This window comes from Oryctolagus cuniculus, chromosome 5, assembly GCF_964237555.1.
Source record: "Oryctolagus cuniculus chromosome 5, mOryCun1.1, whole genome shotgun sequence".
NCBI classification, from domain to species: domain Eukaryota; kingdom Metazoa; phylum Chordata; class Mammalia; order Lagomorpha; family Leporidae; genus Oryctolagus; species Oryctolagus cuniculus.
This window is the reverse complement of record NC_091436.1, coordinates 163,389,001-163,402,826: the sequence shown is the minus strand read 5'-3', so window position 1 is coordinate 163,402,826 and position 13,826 is coordinate 163,389,001. Positions and strand designations below refer to the sequence as shown.

General features: G+C 53.8%; 1 protein-coding gene across 10 annotated transcripts in view; it reads left to right on the top strand.

Moving 5' to 3' along the window:
• Positions 1-13,826, top strand: part of RREB1 (ras responsive element binding protein 1) — a 179,389-nt gene that overhangs the window by 81,171 nt on the left and 84,392 nt on the right. For 4 of the 10 annotated variants that reach the window (XM_070074446.1, XM_070074448.1, XM_070074445.1 and 1 more), the window contains exon 2: positions 5,879-6,020. The exons of the other annotated variants lie outside the window; for them this stretch is intronic. The gene's annotated coding sequence lies outside the window, so the exon portion shown is untranslated. The remainder of the gene's footprint in view (positions 1-5,878; positions 6,021-13,826) is intronic. 10 annotated transcript variants of the gene reach the window in all.

The window sequence follows — 13,826 nt, the reverse complement described above, 5'->3', positions numbered from 1 at the left end:
GAAAATTTAATTCTTGTGAAATTTGGTTGTGAGTATCCATGGAAACCATACCTCCTGCCTGCCCTGCTTAAGGTGGAAAGTATTCTGTAGGCTAGCCGTTCTCGGCACTGTGATCATGGGAGATGCACGGGCACTGCATAAAGAAACAGGAGTTAGTTGTTTGGATATTGAATGCTCGGGGCAGATGGAAAAGTAATGAAAACCAGGACTTCCCGAGCAGCAAGCAGCCAGGCCTGCGTGCTCTTTGGAGTGGGCACAGCACCGGGGGGGACGAGCGGAGGGATGCCGCTCCGGCTGGAAGAATCTGCCTCCTGTGCCTGCGGAAGTGACCGGCTCGCCGTGATGGCGACTGGGTCTGAGATGATGTGCCTGTCATATCCGCCTGGTGGGCGGAGCCTGGGGACAACTGTGGAGAGGTTGGGGTGGTGGGGCTGGAGGGAAGCATCCAGGCATGGATTGGAACAGCTGCTGGCTGCCCGGGGATCAGCCTCCAAAAGTCACAGGCACAGGGGACTCTGTCGCCGGAGGCCCAGCAGGCTGCGGGCTGCGTCCAGAGCACTCGGTGGAGACGCAGTGGAAGTTCGATGGGCAGTTACTGGGCTCTCGTGCGTAACGCTCATTGTTTGTTTAAAGCTTTTCCGCCTTCACATAAAGCTAATCTTTTATTTCAAGTAAATGCCATCAGCCCGCTTTAACGGCTTTTTACTAGACGTTGCGTTATTTGTAAGGGGGGAGTGGAGGTCCAAGGAGAAGAATTCGATCACTTGAGTTGAAGTTGCTGGAGGAGTGAAATGTTACTTGATTGCTGGTCTTAGCCAGGATTTTGAGATTTCAAGGAAGAGTGGACAATGCCCGCCTTTATCTGAGGGATTTCAGCAGTCATATGATCTACGCAGCAGCCCCCAGGAGCAGCCCCTGTGCCTGCTGGGACTCCACACGGGGGAGCCGCCTCGGAGTGGGTGGGATGTGGATGTGCCGGCCAGGGGGTGTTCAGCGACAACTGGCTTTGGTCACGGCCTTAATGTCACCAGGACGTGACGCCTGAATGGTCTGAGATGTATTTGGGTGCAGGTCAGTGGGGCTTAGGAGGTTCCCGGTGGCAGCGCCTCCAAGAAGCTGGCCCGGCCAGCCTGGGGCTGGGGACAGAAAGATCAGCTTGTTAAGCTCTGTCAAATAAATGACTGACATGTAGACAATGTGTAGAAGACCGATGCCACAGCGAGTGGAAAGGGGATTTGGGCTCTATATAAAGTGTCCCATTTATAAACCCCCAGGAACTGACCGAGTGCTGGCTGCTCTCTCGCGACGAACACGACTGTGCAGGAAATAAACTGAGCCGGTCACGTCACAGAATTCTCTTAGATAGTGTTCATTTTCTAAACGTGGGGCGTTCCTCTGATGGCCTGCCTTGTGGATACGCACACGAGGGCTGATTTGAGGAGACGTTACGAGTGTCATAAAACCATCTCGCTGGGTAATAGGGTGCTGAGCACCAGCGAGACGGGATGCAGAGTTTTCTTTGGCTGTGCGTTTGGTAATAAATCCACCTGTGATCTAACTGCACATTATTCCTGTTATCTATAGTATCCCAAGAGAATGTTCCCTGGTGTTAGCTCCTTAAGAAAAGCAAAGAAATAATCCCGTTTTAGAGTGTGTATGGAGACTTTATCAATCTCATTAATATTGTTAAGTATCTCAAGGAAAAAAAAAAAAATAGGCCCTCTGGGGCCAGCATTGCAGTGCAGCTGGTTAGGCTACTGCTTGGGTTGCCAGCCTCGCATACGGGAGCTTGCTTGAGTCCCAGCTGCTCTGACTCCAATCCAGCTCCCTGCTAATGTGCCTGGGAAAGCAGTAGAAGATGGCCAGTTCTTGGGCCCCTGCACCCACATGGGAGACCTGGAAGGAGTTCGAGGCTCTTGGCTTTGGCTTGGCCTACCCCTGGCCACTGTGGCCATTTAGGGAGTGAACCACTGGATGGAAGACCTCTCTGTCTCTCTTTGTAACTATGCCTTTCAAATAAATCTTTTTTTTTTTAAACGGCCTTCACTAATGTTAACTTTTTAGGTTTTCATTTTTTTTCCAAATAAATTTATCCTTTAATTCCATTTTTCCATGAACATTTGTGAGGGTGGTTGGAGAGGTAGAATGCTCCCATCTGCTGTTTCACTCCCCAGATGCCTGCAACAGGCCCAGGCCAGGGTCCCAAGCCAGGAGCTGGGAACTCAGTCCAGATCTCCCACCTGGTGGCCGGAACCCAGGCACTTCGCCATCACTGCTGCCTTCCAGGAATTGGGGGCTGGAACGCTGTAGTGTGGGATGTGAGCTTAAGCAGCTCCCTAACTATGCTAGGCCAAACGCCTGCCCCAAGTTTTCATTATATTTAAATGATTTTTTTTTTCATGACTCCTGAAAGGCATGAAAAAAGAAAAAAAAATCCACTCACCAAGAAAACCCAACAGTTGCCAAGCAGCTATAATCAGAGGTGGTCTTCTCCCAGCACCGGGGCCTGCTGTTACTTTCCAGCTCTGGCTTCACAGGACATCGCATGAGTGGGCGCCTTCCTGTGGGCTCTGCGTGGAGGTGCCTGAAGAGGTGCACCGGGAGGCACCCAGCGAGGTCCAGAAGCAGCAGGGCCCCCACCACCCCAGGGCAGGGCTTTGCCCATGTCTCAGTGGGGAGCAGAGAGCAGCTGGCTGCTCAGAGTTGGTACAGCGTGCGTGCGGGTGTCCACAAAGCAGTTATCCTCCTGTGCCCTGTAGAGGGAGCAAGGGCAATCCCCGTAGGAAGGGATGCTGTCTCGGGGTAGCTGTAGCTCCCAGGACCAGTCCTTGTGGAGGTCTTATCCTGCCTGCAGACCTGGAGGGTCCTGTGTGACGTTCCTGCATGTCTTCAAGTTCCCTCTCCCTTCTCTGTGTATTTTATAAATTTCCTAGTTTAAGTGGTTCATCTGTGTGGCAGTTTGGGCATGTGGAGAAGGGGGCAGGGAATGGCAGTCGTTTTTGTGAGAGATAGTGGTATGTTTCGTTCCACGTGGTCTGGTGGGCATTCTACTGTGGTCAGCTCACTACTTGCATATTAAATTGCAAAATGTTCCTACATTAACTGGAAACTGATTTAAACAAAAAAAAAAAAAAAAAAAGGTTTTGTAGTTAAATGCTGGTGCTTTTAAAGACATCACCTTCTCCTGCTTGGGAGAAGTAGGTTATGGATTCACACATGATTAGATAAATGAGATTGAAACACTTTTGCCGTGATCTGCCCCAGAGGAGCAGTTAGGAAATATGACACTTGTCCACGTGTCCTGTTTCATAGGTCGTAGGGCTCTGCTCCAAAACCCGCAGTGTATTCGCTTCAGTATATATATATGTTTTATGTATACTTAATTGTTTCAAAGGCTGGGTATGTGCGAGAGAGATCTTCTGTCACCTGATTCACTTCCCAAATGGCCACAGCACCCATGGGTGGGCTGGGCCAGGCTGAAGCTCGAGCCAGGAACTCCACCTGGTCTCTCATGTGACTGACAAGGGCTGGAGCACATCTGTTGTCTGCTGCTTCCCAGGCACATTAGCCTGGAGTTGGATTGGAAGAGGAGTAGCTGGGACTCAAACTGGCGGGACCCACTGCGCCAGGGCGCCTGCTCCCATGTTCACTTTTCACATTATCAGTATATCTTCGCATATTTCACTGTGTATATGGTAGGCAACTACTTACATAATCGTCTCGCAGTGGAGAATTTTGGCGTTTGGTGAGAGACAGACCCAAAATGGGAGGTTAAAAATTGTTCGCTTAGGGGCCAGTGTCGTGGCATACCAGGTAAAGCTGCTGCCTAGGGCGCTGGCATCCTATGTGAGTGGCTAGTGGGTGTCCCGGCTGCTCCTCTTCTGATCCAGCTCTCTGCTATGGCCTGGGAAAGTAGTAGAAGATGGCCCAAGTCCTTGGGCCCCTGCATCCATGTGTGAGACCCAGAAGCTCCTGGCTTCAGCCTGGTCCAGCCCCCACTGTTGCGGTCAGTTGGGGAGTAAACTAACAAATGGAAAATCTCCCCCATAATTCTGACTTTCAAGTAAATATTTAAAATTTTTTTTATGTATATCCATGAGTAGAAGTGAGTGAGAACAGGGCAGAAATCCTGGCTGATTTTATAAAATGCCTCACTAGGTGTTTACTAGATTGGACTCATCAGAGTGATGGTGTGGATATTCTTGTCATTATGATAGGCATTATTCATCTACCAAACAAACCTTGGAAAATCTCTGTGGCTCACCCGTAAGATGCCATTGCCTGCTGGTACAGAATCCTCTGTGGTCCTGGCAGCTCTGTGGTGTAGCTGCCTTCCAAGCAGTGACCCGGGGATCCAGGCTGCTCTTGTACCCGCCCCTGCCGTTACTCGTGCTTCTAGGAGAGAACCGTAGGGCTCACACGTCAGCTTTTAGAAAGCTTCGGTCTGGACAGGATGGGCATCAGCGGTGTGGGCAGCCCACAGCCACGCGACCTGCCTGACTGCCCAGGTACAGGGTGCTAGGAAGTGTGCAGGAACACAGGGATACTCGGAGCGGTGCCCAGCTTGGCTTTCCCTTCTTATCTGCAGAGGGCTCGCCGTGCACGGCCGTGAAGCAGGGGAGGCTCAGGCTGAGTTGGCTGTTGTGTAGAGCAGTGATTTCCAAAGTGTGCAGGCCGGCAGCGTTGGGAGCACCTTGGAAACCCCGATTCTCAGGTCCCAGAACCACAGGTGCCAGTGTCCAGGTGCTGCTCTCTCTGAATGCAATGTCTTCAGCTCCTGTTGAACTCACAATTGGTAAAGCTAAGCCCAAAGCATGACTGGGCACTTCCACACTGTGTGTGCAGGCAGCACGTGGCGGCTCAGGTGTGAGCACGCAGGTGGTAAGAGTCAGTGCTTAGCGGGCTGCGCTGTGTCCCATGCGGGGAGACCTCTTACCCCAGTTGTTGGAAGAAGCGTCTCATCACCATCTTGCAGATGAGAGAAACTGAGGCACAGAGGTTCTGGAACTGTCTGCGGGCAGTGCCACATGGCCAAGCCACTGACCACAGCTGCCAGTGGTGGAGCTGGGGTTTGCACCAGCCAGGGTGGTGCTGTAGTCCCCTCGGTGATCTCTGGGAGGTCTCCCGCCGGGCCACACAGTAGTGTTTCGCTTTTTCTTTGAGTGCAGATAGTCCTTGAGACGTAGCAGGAAACGTGCTGTTGGTGACAGTCACAACACAGGCCAGGTCCCTTCACGCCCTTGGTTCCTTGGTAGTTTACGTGTGTGGTGGGCTGGTGACAGTGTTGGCCAAATAGCAGTGGCTCCATTGTTTAAAACTGAATGCTGGGGCTGGCATTGTGACGTAGTGGGTTAAGCGGCCACCTGCGTCGCCAGCATCATTTACACGCGCCAATTTGAATCCCAGCAACTCCACTTCCGGTTCAACCCCCTGCTGATGTGCCTGGGCAAGCAGCACAGGATGACCCAAGTTCTTGGGCCCCTGCACCCACGTGGGAGACCCAGATGAAGCTCCTGGCTTCAACCTGGCTCAGCCTTGGTTGTTACAGCTACCTGGAGAGTGGTCCAGCGGATAGAAGATTCTCTCTCTCTGACTCCCAAATAAATAAATCTTAAAAAAAAAATGATAAATAGAACTGGTTGTTAGGGGCCAAGTAGGGCACCAGTGGGCAGTGGTTTCTCAGAGTGAGGGGGGTCACTCGCGCCGGAACCTAATCTGCTTAGCTGTGCAAGCACCCGGCTCCTGAGAGGCCCTGCTCTCAGGCCGTCGTAGGGTGCTCGCCCGCCCTGGGCCCGACGCAACCAGGTGATCTGAAGACCGTTTCTGTCTTTGGGAGCTGGACTTCATTTTAATACAGAAACTGTTTTTCCTCCCCCAGAAACATCCCCCATCGCAGAGGCCACCCCGTCGACCGAATTTTGAACTGATGGGAAAGACTGTTCCAGATGGCATGGAGAGCTGCTTGTTTGCTGGCGTCTCGTTAAAATTTGTAATCATTAACTGCGCTTGCTCCCTTGCAGGTGGGCCTGGTGTGTGGTGGTGTTGGGGTGGGCCCTCCCTAGTGCCTTTGTCTCCCGTGCTCAGCAGACTAGAACTGAGACGGCTGCTGGCAGCTCTGCCCGGGACGGTACCGGCCCTGACTCTAGGTAGAGGATAAAGATAGCATCGCCCCTTTCGGGTTTCATGTTGGCTGGGAGCAGCTGCTTGGCTTTGTATAGCTCTGAACATAGCATTTCATTCCAGAACGGCTGAAATTTTTAGTTTTCTGCAAGCCAAGGGCTTAACCGCTGGGTTTTCTCATTCAGTCTGAAGAGTCTAGAATTTTCCTTTGAGAAACAGTTGCTGGTCTTGGAGTGTAGTAATTGAAGCGAAGGGAGATGGTGGAGGGGGGAGAGGGGGAGAGAGAGAGAGAGGGTGGGGACTATTTGCATACGTTGTTTTAGAGCTCCCTGCACTTCCTTCCCCTTCCTCACTTTAAATGGTTTAATTTGCTTAGGTACTGCAGCAGGGCTGTAGGTAATTGAAGTGAATCCTGAGTCACATCCAAACAAAAGAACGAACAGACCTAAAAAAAGAGCAGCTGAAGGCACACTAATTGAAGCCGGGAGTCGCTGTGAGAAGGGCAGCCCGACCAAGCCCCTGCAGGATCTGCCGGCTGCACTCGGCACAGAGCCGCGTCTGGGGTAGAGTTAGGAAGTTCTGGCTGAACAGAAAGCGAGAGGCCGTTTGGAAATGGTTCTCTCTCCTCTCCAAGGACCCGGTGCCCTTGGTGTCTGCAATATAGAATCAGCTGTTTACTTCGGTGGAGCGCGGTCCCTCGTGTTGAATTGGGTAACTGTTGGAGGAAAAGGAGCAGGCTTGCCTCTAACAGCTGGAATGTGAGATGCAGCCTTTGAAATAACTCGGGGAGAGAGCTTCCTCTGCCAGCTCCTGGGCTGGGAAGCAGGATGCGGCGGGCACCCTGGGGAGGCGAAGAGGCTGCAGAGTGCCACTTGGCTGCCGCCCTCGGCCCATTCCCGGTCAAGAGCACCTTGACATCACGTGGCTGTACATACCTCTGCTCACCCAGGGCTGCCCTGTGCTCTAGCTTCACCCTCCCTGGCTGTAGGGGAGGGAGCGGCGAGGGAGGGCTTTGTCTGCCACTCCGGGGGTCTCCTGTGCCTTAAATCCCAGTTGGCCTTTCCTGTCCCTCCTACCAACTGCCTGTTTTCGGGGGAGATCACGCATCAATAAAGCGCTCAGGTGCCTGCTGTGTGCTCAAGATAAGACCACCCAGCATCCAGCAGCTTCCTGTGTCCTCTCCCGGGTGCCTGTCTCTCTGCTCAGGGGTCTTTCCTGACTCTGGGGCCTCCTGCCACCTTGTTCCTGTCTCTGGACTCAGCTGCAGCCCCACCCCTCGGAGGGGTCTGTACCCAGTGTACTCAACACACTGGATCTGTTTCTATGAAGATCTTAGCCCCAGCCCTTAGCCATCAGAAACTTCTTCCCATCCTAACGCCCTGGGCCACTTGCCCCTGGCAGGACTGCTGCTGGTCTACTGGTGTCTGCAGCAGCCGCCTGTAGGTCCGACTTCTTTTGAAAGTTGTTCAGGTGTACCGTCCCCTCCCTGTTCCTTTGTTCCCGATTCTACTCAGCACTCCCTCCCCTGCAGTCCCACACCGTGTTCTAACAGGTCTCCTTACAACTTACATCATCTTTGCAGCCTGCACTGAGCCCACAGCTCCTCCTGCCCCAGACCCAACCCTGGCTGCCCCAGCTCCCCGTCCTGTGCCCCCACTCCCTCCACAATGCTCCCTAGCCCGGGGCAGCACCCGGCTCCCTCCAGCCACTCTTCCTCCTCCCTGGCCCTCCGTGCACACTACACGCCTGCTCCTGCTGTTCCCCCCACCCCCACCCCTATCTGGTGAGCCCATGGAGCACCCACCCCACTGCCACTTAGCAGTGGGTCACCAGCTGCCCGTCGAGGTAACTGACATGCATTTTTGTCATCAGAAAAATATTTGGAGGATTTCTCCCCACAATCGTTTGTAAGGGGGTGGTGGGTCCCGTTTGCTAGTTTTTTTTGGTTTTTTTTTCCCAGTTAGTTTTCTTTTTTTTCCAGCCAGTTGACAGCTTAAAGGCTAGGAAAAAATCGGTTCGTTTTCATCTTCAGAAAAAAACAAGAACTGAGCCAGCTACCTCCCCAAATGCTTTCTTTTTTTCTTTTTAAAATCAGACACTTGTCCCACTCCCCTGGCTGTGACTTGAATTTTATAGTTGATATAATCCCTCCTTTATAGCCTATTTATGCATTGCGATTTAAGCAAGCAGAACTGCTCAGTGCACAGGGAACTTAGTTTTAATTCTTGGCTTCCATTTAAAAGGCCCACAAAAGCCGCCAGTAGCTTTTGTTAATTGCAAAACAAACATACTCCCTGAGACCACCCTCTATTCTGTGGCCCAGTTGAGAGTCCCAGGAATTGGTCATGTGTGGGCCATCATCACCTTTGTGGCCGGGGCTGTTGCTTGTTGTGGGAGGGTCTGCCTGCAGCCTGTGCGGCTGGTGACGATAGTATTGAGAAGACAAAGACCTGGTGGGCTCGACTACTGCTGTACTCCTTACCTTTCCAGGGAATCCAGGGAATCTTTTTGAAAACCTGATACAATTTGTAGAGTCTTTTCAAAAAACAAATACCACCTAAATTTTGCTGACCGTTTCAAGAATATGACTGGAACTTGTCTGTCTGTAAGGTCATCCTCAATTCAGGTTGGCCTGTAGTGGGCTTATCAGTAGGTGTTTATAGAATGAGATGAGCCAGTGCCAGGCCCCAAGCTACAAACCAGAAATGCATCGACTGATGGAGGGATCTGGGAGGGATTGAGGTTGATTTTTTTTCTTATATATTTTTAAATAATTTTAGATTATAGAAAATTAATAATGATTCAATTATACTTTTAGTTATTTTTTTAAATTTCTTTTTTTTTTTGAAAGGCAGAGAGAGAGCTGCCATCCATTGGTTCACTCCCCAACAGCTGGGGCTGGCCAGGCTGAAGCCAGAGGCCTGGCCCTCTGTCCAGGTCTCCCACATGCATGGCAGGAATGCAGCTACTGGAGCCATCGCTGTTTGCTTAAACTGCAAGGTGCATGTTACCAGGAAGCGGGAGCAGAGCTGCACCTTGAGCCTAGGCACTCAGATACGGATGCAGGTGTCCTACACAGCATCTTAACCGCAGTGCCAAATGCCTGCCCCCGGTATACTTTCATTTAGAAAAATCACCATATTCCCGCGACCTTGTCTCCCATAGTCTTTTCTAGACTTTGTAATGTATGTTGGCACAGCATAGCGTGCTCCAGGGTACCAGTGTGGTTGGAAGGCGTGACCTAACGTTACGCACACTTTCCGGTGTCTTCCACGTCAGCCTTCGTGTTTGAGGCGGGATCAGGCTCCGGCAGGCGTTGGGTGGATGGAGCAGGGTGGGGATGACTCACGTGGGAGGGGTCCATTGCTTCAGGAGATGGCCCTCTACCATTGGCTTCTGGGTAATTTGCCGCCCTGCACTCAGCCTCATAAAACCGGGCAGTTACTCTGCTCCCATGCCTGCAGGTAAACCCACGCTACATCATCCCTCATCATGCTTCAGGGTTTAAAAACTTCAGAAACAAGCAAATTACGGACTGTAATCTAGAAACTCAGGATTACTAGAAGGGGAAAAAAAAAACAAACCATGGACTTTCCGGTGCACTTATCCACACAGAGCTATTTCAGACTTCAGTGACGTTCAGAAAGTCCGATTCCTGCGCCGCGTTGCAACGTACCCACCGCCTGGACAGCGCAGCCCTGCGTGATCAGATCCGCGCGGTGCGGCGTTTGAACAGTGTTGGGGTTGGTGCTATGGCAGGCGCTTAGAAAAGAACCACTTTTGGTTTTCTCTGCAGTGTCTTCTGGTTGGTGAAGTGTGGGCTTGGGGCTTTCGAGGCGCAGCCCCGTGTCCCCGTCAGTGTCCCAGGACGGCCCGTTTCCTTGGTCGAGTCGGAGCTGACCCCGAGTGTGCGTGCTTCAATCAATGCATGCGTTCGGTGTTTCCCTAGGCCACAGGGGTTTCATCTTCCTGTGCCCGGGAGCCCCCCGCCTTCCTTGCCCCCCTCCTCCTCCTCCCGACTGCTCCTTCCTGGCCTTGAACACCTAGGTTTTCCTTCCAACGGAGGACTCCCCTCCACCGTCCGCCCTGGACCCCCCCGGAACTCTCTTCCTCTCTAGGAATGGCCTTGCTGGCCACTCCGTTGCGCAGTGCGGCAGCCCAGGGTCCTCCAGGGTGGCTCTCTGGCCCCCACCACCAGCGCCCCCAACCCCGTTCAGTCCCACTACCCACGCCTGTTCTGACTGGTTCTAGAGCTTCTCATGGCCCCCTTTTAAAACTACTGCCAAGTGCCTTTTAAAATATGGATGTGAGCATTTCATTCCCAGCTGTTTTTCTTTTTCTGAAGGCCCTTTGGTGGGTTGCCACAGCAGCGGGATAAAGTTCGTCCCTCTCGGATGGAACCTTGACCTCGGTGTGGCTGTGCCAGCCCCAACTCTGCCATTTCCCCCACTCCTTTCTCCTCCTTTCTTGCACACAATGGCTCCCTGGGGGTTTTCTTGTCACAGAAACAAGCAAACCTCCTTGAGGCAAGAAAGTAAGGGCATTTCCACCCGATTCCCACCTTCCTCCGACTTCATCATCCTCATCATCCGTTCTAGAAGGGAGCTCTTAACCTCCAGAAGAGAACAGATTCAGTGTTGTGAGCGGGGAGCTCTCTCCACACCATGCTCCAGCTCTCCCTCGGGGACTGAAGCCCGGAGCTTTCTGCAAGCCGGGCCTTGCTCCTGCCCCACTGCCCTGCACTGAGCCCGGCCCTTGAGGCGTGTGGGTGCTCTAGTGGGGATTTCTCACTGCCCCACTCTGGGCCTGCAGCCCCTGGCCGGTGTGGGTCTGACACCTGGGAGCTCGGTGGACTCTGACATCTGCAGTGGTGCACCTTCAACCCTCGGGTTTTTCCATTGACACCAAATCCTGCCCTACATGCGGGACACACGGTGACAGTGGAGACACCTGGCAGAGAAGGTACAGAAATGTGCCTTTTCTTCGACTTTGGCCAGATTGGGAGCAGCAGGGGCAGGGCTGGAATCGCAGCCGCTGGAGGTTTGGGTTCTCCTGCTGCCTTGTTTTGTTTTGAAATCCAAGGTGGGTTTGGTGGCCGAAGTGAGGGAGTGCTGGTACCTGCGGAGGAGCCGTGGAAATCGCAGGACCTGGCGCGGTGGATGCGTTCATGCCTCCCTTCTGCATCTAAGAAATCTGTTTTCTCCTTCTGCAATCTAAGAAAAATTAAAAGACCATTTGCCTAATTACTGTCATTGAGAATACTGGTCTTTGACTCTAGGTCTGGGTGGTAGGGGATGTGTGATCAGAACCGGTGATAACATGGTGCTTCGAAGTCTCCACTTAAGGCGGGGGAGCTAGGAGCACTTTGCACGGCTGACCTCAGACTCCCCTGACATTAAAAATGGATCTTGACTGCGAGGATCCGAGAGTCGTCCCCACAATCAGCAGTTTCTTGTGTAGGGGTTGGGAGGGGTGGCCCTTCCCTTGGCCGGAGCGTAGCACTGGGGCCTGACTCTAAGGAGTCCCAGAGACTGGTGATTTGTTCTTGCATCCCTGCCTTCTCTGCAGAGAGCACTCCCGCCGTGGCCAGGAAGCCAGTGTGTAATCCCTTAGGTCCTTTTCCCCTCACCCTAGGAAAATTCTGTTTCCAGTCTGGGACCACGCCGGCACCTCCCTGGCATCTCGTGGACCCTACGTAGGGACGCGTTGGTGAAGAGGTCGGTTCTTGACGTGGGTTTGCACTTCTGGGTTTGAGCTGGGGGCCGGTGGAGTGTGACATTGTGTTCATGGGAGTGGTGTGTGTGTGTGTGTGTGTGTGTGTGTTGCCCAGGTGTAGTGGACTGCATTTTCTTTCCAGAATTGTCAGGAAGCATCTTCGAGGGCTTTGAAAAAGCTTTCCTTGGGTACGTCGGCGAGCACAGTAGATGTGCGATTTCGCGAGGTTTCAGTTCTCTTTGCCTGTACAGGTTGTTCCTGATTTCATGGCTGGGAGGAGGTGGAGGGTGCGGGAGATGGACTGCTGTCTGGGCCCGCCCCGACGGGCCAGGTTCTGTGGCTGCAGGAGTGGGCGGCTTGGGCCTCACACAGGTGTGGTGTGGCTTCTCTGGCCACTGCACAGCACTGGTTTCGCAGGCCCCGCCTGTCACCTGGTTCTGCTCCCCGTCCCCTCCTCCTCTCCATGGCCCGGCCTGCCCAGCCCTCTACCCAGGAGGTTGTGAGGGCCTAGAGGGGGTATTTCAGTTAGGAAGTTTCTCTTCTCCCTAATTGATTCTGCTTGTATCATCGCAGAAAGGAGCTCTGTCTGGGAGATTGTTGACAACATCTGATTTTATCATCTTCTTGACCCATTAACCTCGCTCAGGCTGATGGGCTGCCTTGTGCGGTGGGGAGGCGGGGGCCTCGGACCCGTGGCAGGTGAATTCTCGCTGGCCGACCCACCTGTAAGTGACACACATAGCCTCGCAGCTCTTTCTGTTGCCGCACGGAGCAGGGGCTTTGGCGGCTGCCCTGAGTGCTGGGTTTCCCTGGAAGGCTCCTAGCACCAGGCAGGTGGCCCTAGAACACCCGGCGTCCCGGCAAGAGTGGAGGCCGGGGCGCGTGGTCGGGCCGAGGGGGTAGGCGTGTGCGAGGAAGCACGTGGTGGGTCGCCCTGGTCCCTGTGCTTAGAGGGTGGTGTTCCATAGTAAAAGCAGGGTGAACGGTGTTGAACCCGAGCTGCCGTAGCCAACTGCTGAGGTTTCTGGACTTGGCTGCAGATGGCTCAGGCGCTCGCTGCGTGAGCCCGGCAAGTCGGCTCTCTTCTCGGAAGCCTCGGGCCTCTCCCACGCCGGGGCACGGGCAGTGCTCGCCTGTCTGCCCATCCGTCCGTTGGACTTGGAGCCTGTGAAAGTGGGAGCTGAAGTGGATGCCGGGTAGGTGTTGCTCGGGCCTCCTGCCAAGTTCTGGAGGCAAACCTTTGAACCAGTCACATCGCCCCTCTGGGCAAGCAGCAGGAAGTCCAGCCCCTGGCCTCCATGTGGTCAGTGGGAGATAAAAGGAAGCACTGTTGGGGGCGGGGCCCCTCCCCTTGACGGATGGCAAACTGTTAAGGGAAGATAAAGGGCCGTCCTCTCTTTATCACAGGCGTTTGATACATAGAAGGGGTCAGCCTGAGGTGGCCGCACCTGAGAAGCAGGCTCGCTCGTGTCATGGGCATGCTGGCAGAGGCCAGTCCTGTTACCCCCACTCCCCGCCTACGCAGCATGGGCGCTGGCTTGGGTTCCCATATCTGTGTGCGGCACAGTTCTCCTTTGTCACCATGCTGGGTCCAGAGGTACCAGGTGGAGGTGTGCAGCCATCCTGGGACAGGGCAGATGGGTGGGCAGGACGGCTGTGTGAGGTTGCTGGGACTTGACTGACACCCACACCCCCAAGCAAGCACAGTGCACCCCTCTCTCGTCTGGGCTTCTGGCCCTGGCTGCATTCTCAGCATTGTAAGGGACCTCGGGGCTGGCACTGTGGCATAGTGGGTAAAGCCACCACGTGCGGTGCCAGCATCCCATGTGGCCACCAGTTCGAGTCCCAGCTGCTCCACTTCTGATCCAGCTCTCTGCTGATGGCCTGGGACAGCAGTAGAGGATGGCCCAAGTCCTTGGGCCCCTGCACCCACGTAGGAGACCCAGAGGAAGCTCCAGGCTCCTGGCTTCAGATCTGCCCAGCTCCAGTCA